Source organism: Canis lupus, chromosome 36, assembly GCF_048164855.1.
Source record: "Canis lupus baileyi chromosome 36, mCanLup2.hap1, whole genome shotgun sequence".
In the NCBI taxonomy this organism is placed as follows: domain Eukaryota; kingdom Metazoa; phylum Chordata; class Mammalia; order Carnivora; family Canidae; genus Canis; species Canis lupus.
Window position 1 is genome coordinate 10,959,098 of NC_132873.1, and position 24,539 is coordinate 10,983,636.

At 35.1% G+C, this 24,539-nt stretch overlaps 1 protein-coding gene and 1 pseudogene across 7 annotated transcripts in view; one reads left to right on the forward strand and one right to left on the reverse strand.

Annotated features, from left to right (window-relative positions):
• ERBB4 (erb-b2 receptor tyrosine kinase 4) overlaps positions 1–24,539 on the forward strand; it is a 1,106,221-nt gene that overhangs the window by 164,086 nt on the left and 917,596 nt on the right. The window lies entirely within an intron of this gene.
• Positions 1,722–20,364, reverse strand: LOC140625354 (ATP-binding cassette sub-family F member 2 pseudogene; annotated as a pseudogene).

The window sequence follows — 24,539 nt, forward strand, 5'->3', positions numbered from 1 at the left end:
ACTGAGAGACAACCTATGGAATGGGAAAATATATTAGCAAATTGTGTATCAGATAAAGGGCTTGTATCCAGAGTCTATAAAGAACTCATCAAACTCAACACCTCAAAAATAAATAATCCAGTTAAGAAATGGGCAGAAGTCATGAATTCTACAAAGAAGACCTACACATGGCTAACAAATAAATGAAAAATGCTGAATGTCACTTATCATCAGGAAAATACAAATCCAATCATGATGAGATATCACCTCATGCCTGTCAGAATGGCTAAAATTAACAATTCAGGAAAAAAATAGATGTTGGCAAGGATGCAGGGAAAGGGGAACACTTCTGCCACTGTTGGTGGGAATGCAAACTGGTACAACTACTTTGGAAAATAGTATAGAGGTTCCTCAAAAAGTTAAAAATAGACTACCCTACAACCCAGCAATACACTACTAGGTATTTGTATCCAAAGGATACAAAAGTGCTGGTTCAAAGGGGCACACGCATCCCAATGTTTATAGCAGCACTATCAATGATATCCAAATTATAGAAAGAGCCCAAATTTCCATTGATTGATGAATGGAGATAAAAAAGATGTGGTATATATTATATACAATGGAATATTACTCAGCCATCAAAAGAATGAAATTTTGCCATTTGCAACAATGTGAATGGAACTCTAATATATTATGCTAAAAGAAATAAATCAGAGACACAAATCATTTTACTGCTATGTAGAATTTTAAAAACAAACAGATGAACACAGGAGAAGAGAAGGAAAAAATTAAATTAGGTAAAAACAGAGAGGGAAGCAAACCATAAGAGACTCTTAACTATAGAGAACAAACTTGAGGATACTGGACGGGAGAAGGGACATGTTAAATGGGTGATGGGTATTAAGGAAGGCATATGTTGGTGTGATCAGTGGGTGTTTTATATAAGTGATGAATCACTAAATTTTACTCCTGAAATCGTTACTACGCTGTATGTTGGCTAACTTTATTAAAATTTTTTTAAAAAATGTAAAAAGAAAAATCTAAGGAGAAAACTCACATTAAACTTGTTTTAAAGTAGTAAGGGAACAGATAGTGATGCTTAAATAGGAAAGTGTTATGGTAATAGTGATATGTAAAGATGAATCTGGAAATAGCACATGGGAGGATTTTAAGAGGCAGGTGCCGGTAAGTCCAGCAAGATGGGGGACAACCATGAGCAACTTTGCCAATTGAGGCTGGACGTTGAAAATGTGCAGTATGTGCACATAGGAAGCAGGCATTCCTTGAAAAAGTGCTGGGAGTTGGTAACATGTTCTGCTATTTCTAGTTTGTTTATGGCTTCTTCTTTCTTTATTGGACACTTTGTGGATGTCACGCAGGTCTAAAAGTTACACTGTTAAATAAGTATTTAAAAACCAAGAGCTCCAAACCAGAAGCAGAAAGGAATGGGGGCAGTGGGCTGGGGGGTATTCTTCTAACATCACCAAAGCCCAGAGAAAGACCCTAAGCTCTTTCACAGGCCAGCCCAGGATGTGGGCCGTTAGGCTGACCCTCAGGTGCCTCTGGCTGCATCCCTGTCAGGTCAGTAACCAGCAAGGTGCTGACAGAACAGCCAGCCAAGTCCAGACATGGACAAAAGTAACTGGAAGGACAGGAGCCGGACAGGTACTATCCAGCTGTAGATAAGATCACAGAGTGTGGCTAAGGCAGGTGGGGGCAGGGGAGGGGCTGGGGAGGGGCTGGGGAGCAGTACTGCAGCAATGCAGGAGTGTGGCCCCAAAGGCCCGGCCCAGCCCAGGCAGAGGCTCACACATTGTGGGTCCTCCTGGTGAGCTGGGGCTCTTCGCCCACCAGCTTGGACTTGAGGTGCTCCTTGTAGGCCAGGATGTCTCCGGGCCACTTGGTTATTGCTTCTCACAGACCCAGATTTCCTGGGCAACCTGCTGAATGAGTCTGAAATCATGGCTGACCAGCATCATACCCCTCTCAAACTCATTGATGGCATCGGCCAGGGCGTCGATGGTCTCGATATCCAGGTGGTTAGTGGGCTCGTCCGGAAAGAGCATGTGCGGACTCAGCCAGGACAGACACACTCGGCCCTTCTGCCCATACACAGGTTCCGAATTGGGCTCACCTGCTGTTTCCCAGTGAGACCATATCTTCCAATGATCTTTCTCATTTCTTCCTTCTCCTTGATCTCTGGGTAGTACTTCATCATGTACTCCAAAGATGAGAGTCTAAGTCCAGCTGCTCTTGTAAATGCTGATGGCAATGCCCTATCTTGACATGAGAGTGTTTTTGGATGGTCCTGTCAGTGGGTAGTAGCTCTCCAGTTAGCTGCTTCAGAAGAGTTGACTTCCCTGCTCCATTGGGCCCCACCAGAGCCACTTATGTATCAAGATTGATACCAAATTCTAGATTGTTGTAGATGCAAGGCCCATCTTTTGTATACTTGAAGTTCACATTTTGCACCATAATGACAGGTGGAGGAATCTTGCCACATGGTGGGAAATAAAATTACAGTGTCTTGTCCCTCACGACCCTCTCTGTCAGTCCAGATGCCATCATTTTCTGTAGTGTTTTCTCCTTGCTCTGGGCTTGCCGGGCCAGCTTGGCACTGCCATGACCAAATCTAGCAATGTAGTTCTTCATGTGTGCAATCTGATCTTGCTCCCAGTGAAACCTCTTCTTCCGGTTCTCCTCCAGCTCCAGCAGTGTCTTCACATATTGGTCATAATTACCCATGTAATACTTCAGTTTCTTGTTGTGCATATGAATGATGTTGGTATAGACACCATTCAGAAGGTCCTGGGAATGGGAGACGAGGACCAGGATGTGCTTATAAGTCTTTAATTCTTCTTCCAACCACACAGAAGCCTCGAGATCCAGGTGGTTGGTGGGCTTGTCCAGGAGCAGCATGAAGGGCTGAGTGAAGAGGGCTCTGGCGAGGGCAACCCTCATTTTCCAGCCCCCACTGAAGTCTTTCAGCTTCTTGCGCTGCATGGCAGGAATGAAACCCAGTCCATGCAGGTTCTGGGAAGCCCTCATTTCCACCTTGTCAACATCCAGCTCCGCCAGTCACTTGTAGAGCTCCATGAGCTTCTCACACTCAGCATCCTCGTGAGCCAGCTGCTCAGCCTCCCTCTCCGGCATGGCCTGCTCTGTGTCGACTTCCATCACACACTACAAGGGTGTCTTGTCACTAGAGGGCATCTCCTGAGTCAGATGGTAGATGTCAATGTGCTCAGGGGTGGGCACTTCCCGTTTCCCAGTAGCAGAGAGCAGCATGGACTCTCTAATTCCGTGTAAGCCAATGAGGCCATAATGATGGCCCGAGTTTAATTCCTTTTGGTGTCACTGATTAGCTCTTGACCATGAAAGGTGAGGGAGAGGTTGATAATGTGGGCTGCAGTGCTGTTGGGGTGAGAGGCAAGGACACCAGTGACAGCTCAAGCAGCAGCTTTCTTCATCTCAAAGTCCTCTAGCTCCTTGGTCAGAAAATCCACTTCTGTGGTCTCTCGGCCATTGGCCTCCTCATTTTTCTCCTTTGCCACCTGTGGTTCTGTGACAGTATCTCCATTTTCCTCGTGTCCCTTTCTGGGCCGCTGTTGTGCTTTGGCAGCTTCCTTCTTTTTGGCTGCCTTCTTCTTGGCCAGGTCAGAGGGCGTGGTGATGAACCACAGGGGTACGAAAGTGTTCTTACAGGGAGCTGGGCCTCACTGCTCAGCCTCTGTCACAACCTATTTCTAATTTATATTCAATTAATCTCCAGTGATTTTTTTTAAATGATTTATTTATTTATTTTTGGAAAGCGAGAGATTGCAGGGGATAGGGGAATCTAGAGAGACAGAAACCCAAGCAGACGCCCGCTGAGCCTGACACAGGGCTCAATCCCAAGACCCGAAGTTCATGACCTAAACTGGAATTAAAAGTCGCACTCAACTAACTGAGCTACCCAGGCACTGCAGTGATTTTTAAGATTACAATGCTTATTACATTAACAGCCAGCTAAGAAAAAAATAATAATTTGTTATGTGGGGTAATAAAATTAGGTAATAAGTATATTCAGTTTTAGGAAACTTATTGGTGCAAATTTTTGATATTTGATAAGTTGAAGAATAAGAACTTGAATAAATAGACCTGATAAAAATCTATTATTTGTTGCTATTGACATTATGGTTGAAACTATGTGAACAAATACATACAGTATTTAAGGCAATCAAGGCCCAAGGGTTATGTTTTTTTAACAGAAATGTAAATGGCTTTCGTGATTCTGAACATTAAAATATTAATAAGATTTGGGGTTTGAGAGTAGGAAGATAAGATTCCTAAAGTAATGGGAAGTAAAAATGAGAATAATATTACCAATATGTTATACATTTTCTTAATTTCCATTAATTTCAATGAAATTCATTACCCCTAAAAGTTTAAAATTCAAGGCCCAGGATATTTTATATAGCACTTTTTAAAACTTCCATTAAAATATCTTTAAAGTGATATATCTTATGATTAATTCCCTTATATTTCCAAGTAGCTATCAATGAGAGTTACCATGACTAAATGTGTGTCATTCTCCAGGCTGATGTCTTATACTCTTCCACATTTCATCTTTGGTCAACTAATCATTTTATTAATTTATCTGTTTTATCTATATGTTTCTTTAATTCTTCATTTTATTTTCTACATTTCTCAGGCTCCTAAAAGATTTCAAGAGGTAGGATTTTAAAAATGATTTTCTAAGACAAAAAAAAAATACTACCTACTTTGAACAAAATTAGTATATTCCTTTCAAGAAAAAAAAATCTACACTGCTAGAAATCTAGATTAAATAAAGTGTCTCCAATGGATTAATCAGATGCATACTATAAAACATATTTTATCATTAAAGTAATGTTAAGTTTCAGATCAAAGAAAATTGATATTGGTAAAGAATAAATAATAGAAAATTAAAAATTATCAAAAAAAATTTTAATCTTGGATATATACTTGTATCTTTTAAGATCTCTTACTTTAAAATGTTTCCTTTTTGTGTTTTCTTTCAATGCTATGTGGAAGGAAAGGAAATTTAAGTATAAGGATTACAAAATCAAATGCATAACACGGCCACACAGATAACGTAAGTAAATGAAGAGAAGTACAATCAACCCTGTCACGGGAAAAATGTAATGTCTTGTACTGAAAGAGGCAATGCCACTCGGTTCCAGCTAGTACCATGCAAAAAATATTAGCCCAGTTTTACATGAGCTTCTAATTTATCAAGAAATTAATATCTTTTTATGAACTCTCTCCCCACTTTTAAGCTTTACAAGTAATTTGAGAATTTTAAACAGCATAGAAGCCAAACAAAATATAAAACGGGCCTTGTTTAGCTTGTGGCCTGGGTATTTTAGCAACTTTCGTTTTAGAAACTTCTGAATCCTAGATCAGTACTTTGCAAACTTCGATGTCCATTGCAAAGATTGTTAAAATGCAGATCTTGTTCAGAAGGTTGGTCTCAGGTCTGAGACTGCATTTCTCATGAGCTTCTCAGGTGCTACTGCTGCTGTTGCTGCTGGTTTGTGAGCCACATTTTGAGAAGTAGAGTCCTATAGTGCTAGTCCTATAGCAGACCTTATGCATCTTCCAAGCTGGGTGTGATGAGTGGCCTCATCTCAAAAGACAATTCCCATTGACTGGTAATGATTACCAGGAATAGTTTGTCTACTGTGAGCGAGGAAAAAGTAAAAGAGTGCTGTCATGTGTGTCTTATATTTACCATCCCTGAGTTAATTTGGCCTTCTCAGTTTACAAACAAAGAAACAGGTTCAGAGAGATTAAATGACTCCTCTGCCTTGTACATCTAAGTGTTTACACACAAAAACTAGTATTTCTGGAGACTATATTAGTATGCTTGCACTGCCATAACAGAATCCCACAGGCAGAGTGACTTAGACACATAAATTTATTTTCTAATAGTTCTGGAGATTGCAATTTTAAGGTGAAGGTACCAGCCACGCAGCTTTATTGAGAGTTGTCTCTGCTAGGCTTTTATTTACTTTATTTTTATTTTTTAATAAAAAATATATATTAAATATATATATTTGAGAGAGAGAGAGAGGGAGAGAGAATGCAGTGGAAAGGGCAGAACGACAGGGAAAGAGAGAATCCTCAAGCAGATTCCTCCTAACTTACCATGGAGCCCCAGAGGGATGGGTCCCAGGACCCTAAGATCATGACCTGAGCTGCAATCAAGTTAGATGCTTAACTGATTGAGCTGCCTGGGCACCCCTGGTAGGCTTTTATTTTATTTGTTTAACTTTTTTTGGTTATTTATTTATTTATTTATTTATTTATTTATTTATTTATTTATTTATTTGAGTAAGAGAGCACAAGGAGGGAGGAGAGGAAGAAACAGGCTCCCTGCTGAATAGGGAGCTGATGCAGGGCTCTATCCCAGAACCCTGGGGTCAGGACCTGAGCCTGAGGCAGACACTTAACCCTTTAAGCCACCCTGGTGCCCCTCAGCTAGGCTTTTAAATGCCTGTCTTCTCTCTGTGTCCACATATGGGTCTTCCTATGTGCACGAGATTGAGAGAGACATCTCTAGTGTCGTCTCCTCCTCCTCCTCCTCCTCCTCCTCCTCCTCCTCCTCCTCCTCCTCTTCTTCTTTCTTCTTCTTCTTCTTCTTTCTTCTTCTTCTTCTTCTTCTTCTTCTTCTTCTTCTTCTTCTTCTTCTTCTTCCTTATTTTCCTTCTTTCTCTTCTTATAAAGAAACTAGTCCTATTAGATGATGTCCTACCATTATGACTTCATTTAATCTTAATTATTTTCTTAAAGGCCCTATATCCAAATACAATCATGTTAGGGGTTAGGCCTTCAACATATAAATTTTTAAGGAACCCAATTCAGTCCACTACAGAGAGATTTTATTAATTTCAGGTTAATTTATACAACTGTAATTAATCATCATTAATAAAAACATACTATTGAATGCCTTCATGACTTTGATAAAATTTTGTGGAACAGTTGAAATCTATTTAAACAAACATCTGTTCTTTTTTATTCATATGATTTTAGTCCATAAAACTGAATGCAGAAAAAAATTTTAAAGCAATTTTTATATTATTCAAATAGGGATACTACATGTTCTAAGTTATGTGTCCTTACATTTATTAGTGATACTCTTGTGAGCAAGATGTGTATCATTATTGAAAAAATAATTTAGAAATATTAACAGAAATCTGTTCTCATTTACTCTTTTTATAACAACCTTTTCCAAGAGCTCAACAGTGTGGTATATGATAGCTGTAGACCTTGCTGACCAAATCTGTATACTCCATGATCCCAAGCTTTCCTGTAAAGAATCTTTATATCCTTAATATTGAAAGGTGTAATTTGTACCACAGAGCTAGTCAAGGTCAATGTTCTTTCTCCCCCCCCCCCCAATAACTTCTATATCCTCTGTGAGAGGTAAGCTATTTTATGAAGCTGAGATAATAACCTAATTGTCATTTTACTTCATTATTGCTTTGTGAGAAAGTGATATTTGCAGTCTTACCAAGCTACAAAATGAAAACTGTCAAGATTCTTAATGTAATTGTGGTTTATATCAGATACACCATAGTGAGCATCAGAGACAATATTAGAATTAGTATTAGAATACCTGTTTCAAGTTCATTCTTATTTTGTAAATAGTATGTAAATAGTGTCTAAGCAGATTTTGTCAATCGAATTTATGTCTCTTTAGAACACTTGTGCTTTGAAATGGTGATACCTGCCTTCGTGACCTCATTGCCACTGAATGACATGTGACACATATGTAGAGGATTTTATTGGATCTGAAGGGGCTGTGTATGTCATGTACTGAATTGCCATTGTGAATTTGGCTGATGTGACTGGGCAGGCTTTTTGCCTTCAAGAAACAACTGAGTAAAGACAGTTTTCCTCAATAGGAAGCTATTCTTGGGACACTTGGGTGGCTCCATGGTTGAGTATGTCAGTGTACCTTCAGCTCAGGGCATGATACCAGGGTCCTGGGATCAAGTCTCACATCAAGCTCCTGATGCAGGGAGCCTGTTTCTTCTTCTGCCTGTGTCTCTGCTTCTCTCTGTGTGTCTCTAATGAATATATAAATAAAATCTTTGAAAAAAAAAGCTATTCTCATCAACATATGCTTGTGGTTATACAAATTTTAGAAAATTTAAACATATTTTTTGCTCTTTGTGTGCTAGTTAGCTTGAAAACATTATTTTGATATATAGATGGAAGAGTGTTAAACATGTATAAAATGGTGCAAGGATATCATTAAATATGAAACAGATTTTACTGACTTATCAAAGACTATTTGTATCCTATATGCACTTGTTATTTTAGTTTTTTACCCCATTAAATTGTTTGTAATGGAAAAATACTTTTATTAAAATTAAGTTTGAAATGAAGTTATAAGTTTTTATTTTCTGTACTTGTAGTTAATTCAGTTTGAGTGATAGTGCTGAATTTGCAATAGATTGTCAATACTTTTAATGATATTTGGTTTATGGTCCTTAATATTGTTTCATTTTCTATAATTTCATCTGAGAATTGTTACAGCTTTCTTTGCATTGTTATAACTTTTTTGCTTCATGTTTTCCTCTAAGGCTTATGATTTATGTATTCTTATTTCTGCTCTAAATGAGAATGAACACATTTTCCAAAACAGCTTTTAAAAAACCTCATCAGCACAAAAAGAAAACTTCATTTAATCAAGAAAATCAAAGAGTTCACAGGATAATTTGGGTGTTTTATTCTTACGTAAGCTTATATATCTTTGAAAATTTTTGTTTGGCTAATTTAATTATATGTCTTTGAAAATCTTATTTTGTGATTCTCAAAGAATGATATTAGTTACGTATTCTAGATGACAGAAAGGCTAATTCTGGGTTCAGAAATTACAAGCAAACATATTTTTTCAACCCTTTTTTTTTTCACTTAAAAAGATTTTGACTTTCACAAATTGTGTGATTTATTTAAGCTTGAAGCAGAGACTGTAATCATTCATAGTTAGCAGTCTGTTATACACACACACGTACACGCACACACACACAAAACTAATCTGTTACAGCTTCCTAATTCAGAAGACTGCCCTCCCTGTCTCCCACTGAAATAAGTGATCCTGAATGGATAGAGTACTGGCATGCATAGAATGCAAGTCAGTCTTAATAGCCAGAATAGTGTATTTTGGGGATGGGGGAGAATGGAATTTATTTAGAGTCTGCTCACAGCTTAATCTGCAACCACAAGTGTCAGTGGCCTTGGCTCTCACTCCCAGCTTCTTTTGATGAGCCACAAAACTTTTTTGCCCTCTCCTGAATAGAGAAGGTATAATTTGCCATAATAATCAAAACTTTGTATCATTATGGTCACAGCTGATTCAGCTTTTTAATGGTACATTTAAACGGGGAAAAATAAGTATGAACCTTATGGGAGAGCTTACATTGTTTGTCAGCCTTTTTATTCCCTTTCTTTGCTGTTTTGTTTTGCTTGTAAAGGCTGCCCAGTTGTATTATCCCTGGCTTCCCTACTCTGCAAATTGCTGACTGAGAATTCTTTATTAGCACTAGTAGGAGTCAAGGGGCTTTAGACAGAAATTCATTTTTTTGAAAGAAAAAAAAAAAACAGATTCTAATTGGGCACAGGACAACTTGGAAAAGCATAGCATGCACAGTGTAAAAAATTTTGGCAATACATGCTCTGAATCACTTCCCGAGTATTATCCCATCTCTTTCCTCTCATCTCCCTAAACAATCAACTAGCTGTATGCTAGGTTGATTCAAAAGAATGGCTAATTGCAGAAGGAATTAGAACTACTCAACAAAACCAAAGTAAGAAGTTGTAGCTCAATATTGAGATATGCAGTATTCCACATTTGAAGTGAATTTTTACTAGGTCTAGATTCTTCAATAAACTGCCAAGTATATTTTTTTAGGACTTGTGGAATGGTGCCATTCCAGAGTGCCAACTACATGGGTTTCATGATTTCTCTTAAAATATTCAACATATTAGCATCGATAAGTATACTTACTTATACCCTGGATCTCCTTCCCATTACCTATGTGATATCTGTGAGTCAAGTTCAAATCTATAGAAGAAGAAGAAGAAGTTGGTAGTTCTAGAAAGATTTAAAAATCTGAATATAAGCTTTCATAGAGGCTGGTTTAGCTGTGGTATAATTTCACAGTAGGTTGAAAAAGAAGATAAAGTACATATCCTAAAGCTGAGAAATTAAATATATATATTTTTAACTATTGATAGATTATGCCTATGCTTACTTGGTACTAATGTGTCCATTTAAACATGAAAGATCAGTTACTTTGCACAGCTAAACAGGTGATATTATTACATGTATCGGTTTACTCAAGTAGATAAAATGTACACTTTTATTTGTTCTCTTGCATTGAAAAATGCAACAAAATTGTATTCCAGTGTAAATTCTTATATAAATTGATTCATTTGACAAATGTTTATGCAACTGCTTTCCAAATAAATATGCAAGTTTTTTTTTTTTTTAAGAAAACAACAAATGCAGTTGTCTTAAATATATTTGCTCTCAAGTGTAAATTATTTTAATTTGTCTTTTAAATAGATAGCTGGCTTTGGTTTATTCTTATCTAAGTTTATTGTTAGATTTAAAGTTTCATGATAAATGAGACTATAACATTCAAAATATTTATAATTCAGCAAAATAATGATTGTATTAGATTTTTTATTTGTCATCCATATATTTTACTTTTCAATGAAGAATATACAATGTATTTCTTTTGTCAATAATAATGAGGTAAAACAATTATCAGTCAAATATCTGTTTATTTTAGTACCTAACTTTAGTTATACCAAAATGATTTTTTCCATAATAATGTCTTAAAAAGATATAATGAAAATAAATTCTCTTTGTATTGTATATTATGCAGAAAAGTTTGCATATGCCATTTAATTGTACAATTATGAAAATTATACACCTTTTTAAATTATATTATCTAACAATATTTAAATTTTAAAAATATAGGTTATCATCACATAAGTATGACTCTGGTGTATATACCTTGTATTCTAATTATAATGGAATATATTTTAAAATGTTAAATGTAATATCTGCTCTTGGTCATTTTTTAGCCAACACATATAATATGCAATCAGCAAATAAAGTTTTTCATGTTTTGAATTCAAGTGTTTATATGTGTTTGTAGGCATGTAAAATATCTTTTTAATTATGATGGCTCAGATGGGAAAAAATCAGATAAACGGACTACAAATGACATTTGGGAATTGTATATCATAATTAAATTTCAATTTTTATAATTAGACCTGTTAAATTACAGGTCTTTTAAAAAGTATAACTTTGTCTATGAGAGGAATATATAGATACACAGTTGTATGTTTTCTGAGTTAAATTCTTGTTGCTCTGAGATCAAAATTGCAAAATTTTATATAACATTTCTATTGAATTATTTCTTATACACTGAAGACTGTATTGGCAGTGACTATGTCATGATATTAATGAAGTTTTCTATTTGGGAAATATGGCTATTCATAAGCCATTTTAAAGTTTAAGAATGAGATATAGCATTATTTGGTATTGCAACTCATCAAAGTCTATGAGTGTATTAGGGATAAGTATCAGGAGAAAAAATCATATAGCTTAAATGACAGTTTTATGTTTTCTCTTTACTAGTCAGATTGTATTAATTTTTAAAGAGCGGAAACAAATTTCTAGCATATCAAAATGGATTTGTACCTAAATAGAAATGATATATGAGTATATGCCTAAAAAAATAAAACACATTGTTGATGATCTATAAGAGCATATATTATAAGTGCTATTATCTTTTCTTTAAAATTAGCAGCTGAATTGGCTTGTTCCTTTGTTTAACTTATTTTGACTTCAAATTAAGCCTTTATTTTAGTATCTTGTTGGAATTAGTTAAATATTTGGAAGTCATGATTTTGCTAGATTCTACCAATAAAGAAAAATAGAAACATAGCTATTGAATTAAAAACTTTGGGATCCCTGGGTGGCGCAGTGGTTTGGCGCATGCCTTTGGCCCAGGGCGCGATCCTGGAGACCCAGGATCGAATCCCACATCGGGTTCCCGGTGCATGGAGCCTGCTTCTCCTTCTGCCTGTGTCTCTGCCTCTCTCTCTCTCTAAGTGATTATCATAAAAAAAATAAAAAAAATAAAAAAACAAACAAAAAAACAAAAAAACTTTATAATAACAGAGTAGAAAAATATGTGTAGCTAAAAATGAGATTTTTTTTACAACTCTTTGAAATGTTCAATTATTTATCTCAAATATTTTTATAATCTGGAAAAATTTTTCTACATGAAACTATTTTTAAATGTTATGCCTATACAATTGTATGCCTTCTATGGCTACAATTTATTGTACATATTCTATCTATTAAAATGCTTATTAAGATATTATATATTGATCATGTAAAAGATACACTTATATGTAAAATGTTGATACACCCAAAAGTATCAGAGTATTACAGTATATAATGAATTTGATGGTGCAAATGTATATGCCTGAATAAGTGTATTTCCCTTATATTATTGATTTAAATTTTAATTTTCATAATCTTTTATTAGTATATATAGAAAAAGAATGAAAAAAAAAAAAAGAAAAAGAATGAATCCAGATCCATTTTGTTGTGATTTAGTATAATTTATGTTTATCTCTTTTACCCATGGCTTCAATATCTTGGGTTAGAAAAGCTAGTTATCCTGTTCTACTCCTCTTTTCAAAGTATAGAAAAACTTTCATATTTCTGCTTTTCCATATTAATCAAATGATGTTATGATAACCATGGGCCAGGCATTGCCAAATAGATATTATTATCCTTTTTTTTTGTGGACAAGTGATTGAGAATCATGGTGGTTAAATAATTTGCCTAAGGCAATATAGCTATAGTTGCCAGAAATATATTTCAAATTAGTGACTGGCAAGCTACAAACCCCTGGCTCTAACTATTATTCTAAAATAGCTATAGAAAAGCTTTCTTCTAAGCATGCATTCTCTGCACTATGGATTTTGTTTTCTAGTATAGAAAGTCTGGCCCAAATTTTTTTATTGATTATACGAATGCAAGTGAAAGAGTTGATTTATAATAATATTCTGAAGTGCAGTGTGCTCTTGAAGGTCAAAATTTCAGTTATGATATTTGCTTTACAGCACATATTCAAAATATCTCCTCTTGAATATACCAACTTCAGAAAGAGCCACTCTGTCTTGAGGTCAGCCTTCTGAGAGAAATCAATGCTCATTCAGTCTGAAATATTTATTCAGTCTGTTTGACTAGTGATGTCTAGACAAGTAGTGCATTTGACCCAACTAATGTAGAACCTCCTTGAAGGCTCGTCTATTTGACCAGTGATGTCTAGACAAGTGATATATTTGACCCACATGATACAGAATCTTCTTGAAGAACTAAAATCAAGATAGTTAAGACTTTATTCATTTAATCATATGCACCATATTAAAATTTTGTTATACAAAAGCTGGTTTATATTGAAACTTTTCCATAGTTTAAAAAATCTTTATAGGGTTTAAGGATGGCACTGGGATACATTTGAGAGGACACATTTGTAAAACTTAACAGTTTAAACAGACTTAACCTCTTCATAACTGCTATTTGTTTAGAAATTGTTTCTCCCGGGAAATTTTTCGATTACAACTCAAATTATGGCCAATTCAAAAAGTATGTGCTGCATATTAAAATACCCTATTTAATGTTAGTTTATTTTTCTTCTCTAAGAAACTTAGAAATATTGAAGATGACCACTTTCTGTGATGGAAAATAATTGTCTTACTCTTCTTAAAATCCCACAAAATATTTATACCACGGTCATTAACAAAAATAGACAGTGTCTACTAAGTTCAGTCATGTAACAACACTGACTTCTGACCCATAATGTACTAAATATTAGAACAGATATTATTACTAAGACATAAAGTTGCTTAAAGAATTTGAAGGGGGAAAAACAGAGATTATTTCCGATTGCCACAGGGAAGCAATAACAGATGGTTTGTGAAGAGATTTAGATATGAAACTTGGAGGTTCCAGGAAAGGTAGACCTGTAGAAATGGGGGCTGGAGGATAGATATGCAATCAGAAGTCCTGTATTGAGGCCAGGGTATGGGAAAGGGCGAGGAGTGTATGACACCGTAAAGTTTTGTTTTACTTGTGCACAGTAGCAGAATGGCTGAGAAAGATTGGAAGTTAGCTCTGGAAAGGTATTATGAACACTCTGGAAGCCTCCAAGATTCTCTGATTGTGGGACTATGAAAAGTCTATTAAGTTTTACAAATAGGAGGTCATTGTGGATGCCTTCATTTTGAAGTGATAGAAAGGTTCTTTGTCAGGGATAGTGAAGGGTCAGTTTTCCACAAATAGATCCTAGACTAACAGAGTGCTGATACGGAAGAAGAACATTGGCTTACTTCTAGTGTCTTGATAAAATAAGGTTATGTGATATTCTGGGTTCTGAGCAGTGCGTTTACATACAAAGGTGCAAATTCTTTTTGAGACAAAAGTTACATCTTTGACTTCAGTGGAAACTTTGTATATCCCCGTGGGCGCATATTAAAACAGAACAAAACCAAACCAATAATGACATTCTCTCTTGGAGGAAAAGAAAAAAAAAAAAAAAAAGAAGAGTAGAATATTCTTTGTTTCTGCAGCAAATGTAATTTTTAAAAATCTTTTCTCTGGTTAGCATGAGTTTTCTTACCTTTAAGAAAACACAGAAAATCTTCACAATAGAATATTGGGTTCTGTTTCCTTTGATGTAGTAATGCATATACAATATTGCACTAATGATTAACTGCTGTGCCCCTAAGGTTTTCCCCAGACAAAACCGCCTTTCAGCAGATTCCTTATCTGCTATCAGGGGAGTGTTTACAGCAGCTAAAACTCTTAAGCGCCTTGTCTCTGAGACTGATGGGGATAATTAAGCCAGTGTTTGCCAGCCCTCTGCTCTTCTTTTCTGTGAGGTTGGAAACCAGGAAAAAAGGGATGCATTAGCCAAAAATAAAACCCTGGAAATTCATGTTCAGCAATTCGGTATAGATTTTATTGGTTGACTCTCCTCCAAACCTTCCACTTTGTGACATATACATTTCTAAACCTTTAGGCAGAATAGAAAATTGTTCTCTTAATACACATCATCTGATTTTCTATAAAGGAAAAATATATATTTTAAAATGTAATTAAAATGTATAATATATTTAAAGATATACCTCCAAGTTTTTAAATAATTATTTCTGATTTGATGGCACATAGCAAATTTAGAACTGGTGACGTTAATAAATAGGGAGTGGTATTGTCAGTCAAGACTTTTAAAAATGGTCTTGTGGTTGAAGGCTTTGTTGTTTTTAGAACAATAGTTATGGTGAAATTGTTTGGCAAAATATGATTTGCAGTGCTTTATTCCCGGTCCCTCCCATCCTCTGGATCTCCGGAGGAAGAATTCTCATGAGCAATTTTAAATTTTTATGTAACTCAAACACCCCTACACCCAACATGGGGCTCAAACTCACAACCCCAAGATCCAGAGTCATGAGTTCCACCAACTGAGCTAGCCAGGCACCCCCCATAAGCAATTTTAAATGGTTTGTACAGAAATGTAACTGAAATAGAATAATTTATACCAATTGCTCATGCCACAAGTTAGGGCAGTATACTATCTTAATCTATACTCAGTACAGTTTTTTTTTTTTTAATCATGTGTTATAAACATCTTTTGACCCCAAGGGTTCATAACTGAAGTTAGATTCAGAATCCAGTGTTTAATTTTGGTGAATGATTGCTTAAGACATTATTAAAGCATGAATTTTTTTTTTTACTTATTTAATTCACTCTTAATAAATTGTCGATAATGGCAGGCAGCATTTAACTTCTGTGATCTTTGGTCCAATTAAGACTATGCTACGCTATAGTCTTTCATATTACTTAAATTGTTCATAGTTCAGACAAAATGACTACATATGTGTGTGTATATGTATCTATATACAAAGAATTCCAATAATTAAAAAATACATAGTCTTAATGTCCAAGAGATTCAAATTAAAAACCTAGGTTACAATTAGCTAAGATGCCACATAAGATGATAAGAATTTACTCCCTTTTTAAAATTTATAATCCTCTATTACTTGAACAGAACATTTTTCAGACAAACTGTCTGCTCTACAAGTGTACTTTACTTTTCCCTATTTTAGGAGATAAACCAGAATATTGTCAGACAGAACCAAGCTGAAGATTGACTGTATTATTTGGTAACAGATACTCTGCTGGCTACAAATGTAGAATATGTAGGGAAAAAATGATCTTATGAAAAACCACAAAAGCATATATAATATTTTAAAATAATAGTAAGATAACATGGATAAACAAGTCATTTAAGGATTTTATGAATCATCCTATTGGAAAGATTAACATAGTTTTTTTTTTTTAAAGAAATATGTTCATGTTATAGAAAGATATGACTCTACTCAGAAATGGACATAGAAATAATAGTTGATATGTTTGAATATTAATATTGTCAAGCAAATTTTTTTTTTTAGAAACTTGAAGATATCTATAGAAAGCCATTTAGAAATACTCTCAAAAGCAAGATTGGCCTAGAAAATGTACTTTGACAAATAAGAAAGGAATTGAGTACACTATGTTCAAGAGTAATCTAATGGAGATTCTGGGTGAAGCCAGTGAAAATCAAATGAATCCATCACCATGAAAACCATCATTGTTTGTCCATTATCTAAACCCTCACAGCTCAGAAAGGATACTTTGTCCCCCCCCACTGTGCTTACCTACTACTATATTCTTGCAGTGTAATGTAGTATCCAAGTGACCGTAGGTCTGAACAATTTCAAGTCTCTCACACAGTGCAGGGCAGCACACAGTACCTTTGATAGAAAGCTACATTTCTGCACTCTTCATTGTTAAGCAATTGTAAAGGAGTCTGGTAAAAGGAAAATGTCAGACGTGTTTATGAAACCATTTTCAGTTCCTGGGCTTTAGTGTGGGCAAGTGCATATTTCCCTGAAATGAAGATGGGAAAAGGGAAAGATGAAGTATTTCCAAGTATTAAGTTTGATGAAATGAAGCTCTAGAAGATTTATTATAAATTTCTTCTTAACTATCTTTGGTCTGCTTTCCACAACTAATCTCTAACAAGTGAACACACACACACACACACACACACACACACATACACACACGGTAACTATTTTTAAAGGCATATTCTCATTTCATTCCTTCTTCACAGATAGATAAGCATACTAAATTGATCTTACCAATTTATCATAAGAGTGGGAGGACACCATCAAAAGAAACTTTATAATTTATTATAAAGAGGCAATGACAAAATATTTAAAGAAAACGAATCATTTTTTATTTTAAAATTAATTGTTCTGAATGAAATAATATTAGTAAGGATCTGTGTTGTGAACAAAAGTGAAATGGAAGAAGCAAAAGCTGAGAGACACATTATCTTGTGGAATATCAGCTTTCTCCATTTAATTTTTGAAAGATAAAACACTGATATCATCCATTATGCATAGTATTTGTGAGATATTTTATTTATGTATATTAGAATTCAAATTATCATGTTTAAAATTAAATGCCTAGGTTACCAAAGTCCTTCTAAATGATGCTAACAGAACAAAATATACTCATGTTTGATTTAGAAAACCTAGAATCTAAAAACATCTTAATAAGATGTTTCTATGAACACATTACAAAGATAGCAAAACCAAGCAATTCATTTTATTTTCCTGTAGAAAATAGTATGATAGGTAATGTTCAAGTAATTGGCCTCAGCATGAGCATTTAAAGTGCTGAGGTAAAGTTGGTAAGTACAATTTATCAAACAAAGGGTTTTTTTATGTGGGTCCATGTGTCTATCTGGAAAGCAAGTGTGCTTGCTATGAGTTTATGATTAAAAACTAGAGAATTTGCCTAGGGAGTTGTAAAAATAAGTTGTTAAAATGTATTAACTTGTTATTTAGATAAGCATGGAATACAACAAAAAGTAATACTTTTCTTTCAATGATTTAAATATTAAGTGATAAATTGTGACTAACATGCTTTTTTTGAACTACGTTTTTGATGATTAAAATAATTTCACTGTTGGGAGGAGAAGGAGCAATAAGAAACAAATCGTAGCATCAGTATAACCTTTAGATTTTTTATTCTGTGTAAACCAACATGAATAAAAAACCATTTAGGGTGGTGTATCTGGGACAGACTAACTGGCCTTTCTCCCCAGTGATGGAAGGAAATATGTATAACTTGATTAATGATGTCTTCTTCTCTTGTTATATCATATTTGTAATTTGTGTAGTTTGTGGGGATCAGTGCAACAAAATGGTTGCCCCCCCTTCAAATTACTGGCTAAAACAGTCTGCAATGAGCAGTTTAGAGCAGCAAATATTATTTAAAGATACTGAACTTGTTAACAGAATCAGCTTCTTACAGAAAAGGTCAGATAGCTTTTACGTTCAAAGTTGGATATAGTTGTAAGAATAAAAAAGAACTGTTTTTACCTCTGGGAGTTTATTTGAACCATATTATTGTACATAAAGGGGAATTCATTTAATTTTATTTGGTGCTTTTCCTTAACCCTAGTGGTCCTGAACTGCACAGTATAAATTTCCCTTACAACTGACATGGTTAACTTCTTGAGAAAAGGTTGGAAGTTGAGGTGGGAACAGGTGATATGTAAGTTGGCAGTGCTTTAGCCATGCTTATTAATATAAAATTTTGATATCTTGTACTATATTTAACCCCATCATAGTTAATGTAACATATACCCTTTAAAAGTTAGATTTTATTTAAATTCTGTAATAAATTCCATACTAAAAAGTTGACTATTTAGGAGTACATTGTAATAATAATAAGATTTTAAAGTGTCTTTTTTGAGAAGCTGGGAAAAAAAAAAAAACGGGCTCACAATTATGAGACTAACCAGCAGCATTGTTAGGCCTGCAGCTTTAGCATGGCAATTTCTTATCTCTCTTGAGTTTTTCTATAGCTGTTAAGCTAAAGCTAGACAAATGCCACTCAGCAACCTTCAGTGGCTACTTAAGGACTTTAATGGGTTTGTAGATCAGGGCTCTTTTTCTTTCCAAAGGAAGCAAACTTCATATTTTAGACCAGTTTTGTACTAGCCACGAGGAGGCCCATTTTGAAGTTTATTTAATGTTGATAGTTTGCTTGTGATTTTGTAATACAGAATCCTCAGCCTCTTAAAATAAGCCATTATTATTCTTCAGAATTTTCTCAAAGATGTAATGGTCTTGTCCATAAAATGTAAGAACACCTGAGCCTACACATAGTAAAATGATACATGAAGAATCAAATGCCAATGTAATTTATGAATTAAAGATGTCATTAAAAATTGAACTTGAAAATAGAGCTTGTGTTTTTAAAATACTAAGTCACCTTTTGTGAAATTATTCAAATTAGTTTTAATAGACAGTAATTTTTAGATACACAAATTACATATCATAGTCTCATTTCCCTCTTACACTGTTTTCTGGGGACAGGAATTACTGCCTTATTCAACATTAGATCATTAAGTCTAGAACAACTCTTTGCATTCAACATATGGTTAATAGGAACTTCCGGAAAAGAAAATGAACAGATATATAAATGTTCCCAAGTCCAACTCTAGGTTGTAAAAGCCACTTGGAAATATTAAATGATTTATACCCACTTTCGTTTTTCAGTTACCTTCTCATTTCTCTTTCTGCAAACGCATCAAAGAGTCTCTTAACTCCAGAATATCCCCATACTGGCGATGCTGGTTTTCGGGAGCAAACCCACCTCACTCTATGTCTGTAAACAGATTTGAGAGGTGAGTCTAAAGATAAAAAGCTTTTCTTTTGTGAAATTGCTGGTATAAAAAATGAGACTCTGAGTGCTACTCAGGTTGTTTTCTCATATACATATGTTTATATATATATATATATATATATATATATATATATATATAAAATATTTGATTTATTTATTAGAGAGAGAGAGAGGCAGAGATACAGGCAGAGGGAGAAGCAGGCTCCATGGAGGGAGCCCGACGTGGGACTCGATCCTGGGTCTCCAGGATCAGGCCCTGGGCCGAAGGTGGTGCTAAACCACTGAGCCACCCGGGCTGCCCTATATATGTTTTTATGTATATGTTCCTGTATATGTTTTTATATGTGTGTATGTATACATGGGCATGTATGTGCGTGTGTCATTATGTACTTCACGTACGTACCTCTGCTTTTCATGTAAACATTTCTGAAGTTATATAGTACCAGTAGGTAGAACACACTGAATCTGATCTGAAAACGTCCATATACTTTTCTTTCCCGTCGCCTCCTCATGTTAAGGCTCTGGTCTTCTTTACTTAGGACTTAATAAAATCTCAAAGCCCCTCAAGAATCTTTGGGCTTTTCAATTAGTAAAAGATACCACATGACCAGAATGGGTGCTAGGTGAAGGGACTTAAGAGTACACTTATCTGATGAGCACTGAGTAATATGTGCTACTGTTGAATCACTATAATGTATACCTGAAACTAAGGTAATGCTGTATGTTAACTACACTGGCATTAAAACAAAACAAAACAAAACAAAACAAACAAAACAAAACAAAAAACACTTCTATCTTACAAAAAAAGATGTTAGAAAGATGTTAATTAAAGGGAGTAGTGTGTAACATAGGCTCATAGGGGCTCATTGTTACTCTCTTTTCTGTATATTTAAAATTTGTCACATTAGACTTTTATAAAACAAACAAAACAAAAAAGTATCACATGATCTAGGTTTATTTTATTTATTTTTTATTTTATTTATTCATGAGAGAGAGGAGGGACACAGGCAGAGGGAGAAGCAGGCTCCATGCCAGGAGCCCAACGCAGGACTCGATCCCGGGTCTCCAGGATCATGCCCTGGGCCAAAGGCAGGCACCAAACCGCTGAGCCACCCAGGGATCCCCATGATCCAGGTTTAAACTTGATGTTAGCTCCTAACTGTATAGACCTTTATCTGTGTAAAACTGCTTAGGGACAGCTGCTTTAAGTTTCACTTATACAATAGTCGTATTCTTTTGATTAGCCAACTGCATATGGAAAACAGACTAATTACAAATATATTTGCAGAATAAAAAAAATAAAATTCATGGTCAGGATAAGCCAGGTTATATATAAATCCTGCAGTGATATATATGTTCTGAAAAGTAACAAAAGCTTAAAGGAATGAAGGCTTATTTCTCTCTCATTGAGAGGGTCAATACAGGTAGACTACTTCTCTCCATCCTGTGGCTACACCATGTAGCACTTGTGGTCTCCCAAATCACCATGTAAGAAAAAGAGACTGAGGTACACTGGTTCTTAACTGCATTGGCCCAGAAGCTACAACAGATAATTCCACTCATAGTCCCTTGCCCAGACTTAGTTGTTTGGTCCTGATATAACAAATATTAGTTGAATCTGTCCTAGAGACTGTATTAACTCTTACTTAACTCTCTAGCCTGATGGTTCAAGATTTTTCTGTCCCCCCACTCCCTTTCACACACTGGTCTACTGAATATATTTCAATACAGATTCCCTTCCCTTTTTTTTTTTTTCAATATCTGTTTGATTGTTCTAGTGAACAGTTTCAGAGATACTACATAGACTTTTAGGGTTGAAGTTTTTTTGAACGTACACAGGAAACAAATAATAGCAAACTATCTGGTAAATATGGTACCCGTTTAGAAAATAATTTCTAGGGCAGCCCGGGTGGCTCAGTGGTTCAGTGCTGCCTTCAGCCCAGGTGTGATCCTGGAGTCTGGGGATCGAGTCCTACGTCGGGCTCCCTGCATGGAGCCTGAGTCTCCCTCTGCCTGTGTCTCTGCCTCTCTCTGTGTGTCTCTCATGATTAAATAAATAAAATCTTAAAAAAAAGAAAATAATTTCTAATGATTTATTATTTTTTAATGAGTCCCAGATCTAAAACTTAAAGCCATGCATTCATTGCCAGAGAATTCAAAGCTGACAAAAACAGTTATCTCTCAAGACTGGTCTGAATTTTTTATTTGGCACAGAACAACATTACATTAGATTTTCAAAGTGGAATTGTGGAAGTTTCCAGTATGCCAAACAACTCACCATAGTAAAATGATTTTTTAACAGGCGTTTTATTAATGATGTATATTTTTGCTTTAATTTTGTAGCTTAAATGTATAAAATGATGGTGCTATTTTACATATCAAGTTTCATTAAATTTATTTTCACGATATTACATGTATACATTTATATATTTTATTTAATGCATGCAAGAGAGTAACCAATTTTAACTAATTTTTTTTTTAATTTAGCATCTTAACCAACAGTCTGGTTGATAAATATTTTCCAATAAATTATTAGTTTCCCAAAAGAAGAAAATCTATTGATAAAACTTTTTGTCTTGGTTTCTGTTTTCATATCTAGTACATCAATTAACATTATTTTATAAAGTACTTTCTTTGTTTGAAAGATGATTCAATGCTAATCCATTTATGTGAGGGTCATTTGCTGGTGTATGATTTTAGCAACATGATTATCTCTGTTGGTATAATCCATAGCAACCAAGATGTTCATATATGTCTGATTATGTGTTTAGTTATTGGGAAAAATAAGGAAAATGAACATTTTATTGTGACATCTATTGTGGTTGTTAAGTACTTGAAAAGTGGCCAGCATAGGTAAGGAACTAAATTTTTTATTTTATTTAATCTTGATTAATCTAAATTTGAATACCCACATGTGGCTAGTACCAAATTTGGTCAGTACTGCTTCAAATATTTGCAAGGAATAATTAATCCAAAAAATCAATATCACCATCCTCCCAAACATATTATTTGGAATAGATCAGAAATTCACTTTCTGTCACTCATTCTCTTTATATTAGTTTGCTAAGACTGCCATAACAAAATATCACAAACTGGATGATTTAAACAACAGAAATTTATTTTCTCAGTTCTGGAGTCTAAAATTTCCATGGTTGAGGTGGGAGCATGGATATTTTTTCTTGAGGATTCTTCCCTTGGCTTGCAGATGGCCACCTTCTCTGTGTTCTCATGTGGTCTTTCCACTCGCCCAGTGCATCCTTGGTGTCTCTGTGTCTAAATTTCCTCTTTTTTTTTTTTTAAGATTTTATTTATTTATTCATGAGAGACACACAGAGAGAAGCAGAGACACAGGCAGAGGGAAAAGCAGGCTCCATGCAGGGAGCCTGATGTGGGGTCTCCAGGATCACATCTGGGTTGAAGGCAGTGCTAAACCGCTGAGCCACCCGGGCTGCCCTAAATTTCCTCTTCTTATAAGGATACCAGTCCCAACCCTATTGATCTTTTTTTTTTTTTTTTTTAAAGGTTTTATTTATTTATTCATGAGAGACAGAGAGAGAGAGAGAGAGAGAGAGATAGGTGCAGAGACACAGGCAGAGAGAGAAGCAGGCTCCATGCAGGGAGCCCGACATGGGACTTGATCCTGGGTCTCCAGGACTTGATCCCGGGTCTCCAGGATCAGGCCCTGGGCTGAAGGCGGCGCTAAACCGCTGAGCCACCTGGCTGCCCCCCTAATGACCTTATTTTAACTTGATAACCTCTTTGAAGGCCCTAACACTAAATACTAAATACTAAATCACACACTGAGTATTGGGGGTTAGGGTTTCATTGTGAGAGTTTTGAGTTAACCTGAAACACCCACTAACTAACAATTTGTCTCTTCCATTTTATATCTACTACTTCCCTGGACATATATATCCACGGCATTTTCCATTTCTGCTTTGTTTGCTTTTAATTTCAAACTAGAATCATATTTGTATTTATTAGAACATAAATGTAGATTTTAAATTTCAGCCTTTTTTGGGCAAGTGATAATTATATTTTTAGTAACTTATATTCTTTATTTCAAATTTGTATCATTTATGGTTTATTATGCTTCATTATGATGTGTTTTGTCTTGAAAAATTGTGTTTCCTGAGAATGGTCCTCAATTTTATAAACTCATGAAATAGGTAAATATTTGTGTTTTACTGATCATAGAACTCACATGACAGATTTGAAGCATTCAGTATTTCTTCAGAGCGTTCTAATGTTACCAGAAAAGGTAGCTGATTGGACAGCAATATAATTTTAGTTTCTACATCTTACTGTTTTTTGAAACATTCTATTTTTCTTTAAATGACATATTTCGCTAGGTTTACTCTCTCAGACTTCTCGGAAATATATCCTATCCAACTAAGGGCAGGTATATGGTACAGTTTTGGTCAGGGAGGTATAAGTGGAATTTTGTGGGGGACTTTTAGGAAAGTGTTCGCTTGAGTAAGGAACAGGTAGGCCCAGCCTCTACTTTGTTTTCTACACTAGTTCCCATTTTGAATGCGGCAGACATGTTGCATCCTGAGGTGAAAAGTGTAAAGGCAAAGCTCACAGCCTATAAAACCTGTAAGGGTGGTAGAAGAGAAATAGCTTTCTTTTTGTCATTAATTAGCAATGAAACTAATGTCAGCAACCCACACCCTGCACTTTTTAT